At 53.0% G+C, this 886-nt stretch overlaps 1 protein-coding gene across 8 annotated transcripts in view; it reads left to right on the top strand.

Annotated features, from left to right (window-relative positions):
• Positions 1-886, top strand: part of LOC119591560 (protein kinase C and casein kinase substrate in neurons protein 1-like) — a 62,778-nt gene that overhangs the window by 30,722 nt on the left and 31,170 nt on the right. The gene's annotated exons all lie outside the window — the stretch shown is intronic.

Here is an 886-nt window from a genome sequence, read left to right as displayed (position 1 = left end):
AGGAAGACCGGCGTGGTGAAGTTGCTGTTGATGTGGCCCCCGCCCCTCCCTATGCCGCTGCTCGGACGCAGTGTTGACCTGTTTTCCCCGAGTGTAAATCCCTTTATGGCTTCGGCGGGTGTGAAGGGGAAGGTGGAGAGATTAAGAAGAGAAGGAGGAGAGGGAAAACGGCTAAAGAGGGAAGAACGGAAGGCGGGTGGTGGCTAGGCAATGGGGGGGATGGGGAATGGGAAGGAAGGAGGGGGATGAAGAAATTAGCGGAGAGTAGACAGAAGAGTTGGTGGAGGAGGAGAGAGGACGGAAGGAGGAGACGAATCGAAGGGATGGTAGAGGAAGAGTGAGAGGAGAGGAACGGAAGGAGGAGGAAGAGTGAGAGGAGAGGAACGGAAGGAGGAGGAAGAGTGAGAGGAGAGGAACGGAAGGAGGAGGAAGAGTGAGAGGAGAGGAACGGAAGGAGGAGGAAGAGTGAGAGGAGAGGAACGGAAGGAGGAGGAAGAGTGAGAGAAAAGGGAATGAAAGAAGGAAGAGAAAGAGTGAGAGGAGAGGCGTGGAAAGAGGAGAAAGAGAAGAGAAGATGGTAGAAATGAAGAGGAAGTGTTAGAAGAGAGGAACGGAAAGAAGAGGAAGTGAGAGGAGAGGAGAGGGAGGAAGAGAAGGAAGGAAGGGAGAGGAAGAGTGATAGGAGAGGAAAGGAAGGAAGAGTGAGAGGAGAGGAAAGGAAGGAAGAGGAGGAGAAGGAAGGAAAGGGGAGGAAGAGTGAGATGATAGGGAAGATAAGGTCGGTGGGGGAGAGAGGGACGAAGGAGGAACTCAAGACAGAAGGAGTTGGAGGGATATGGCTTCACTTGAACATGCACACAGGCTTCTTGGTGTGTGTGTGTGTGTA

Source organism: Penaeus monodon, chromosome 28 (assembly GCF_015228065.2).
Source record: "Penaeus monodon isolate SGIC_2016 chromosome 28, NSTDA_Pmon_1, whole genome shotgun sequence".
Lineage (NCBI taxonomy): Eukaryota > Metazoa > Arthropoda > Malacostraca > Decapoda > Penaeidae > Penaeus > Penaeus monodon.
This window is presented reverse-complemented; position numbering and strand designations above follow the sequence as displayed.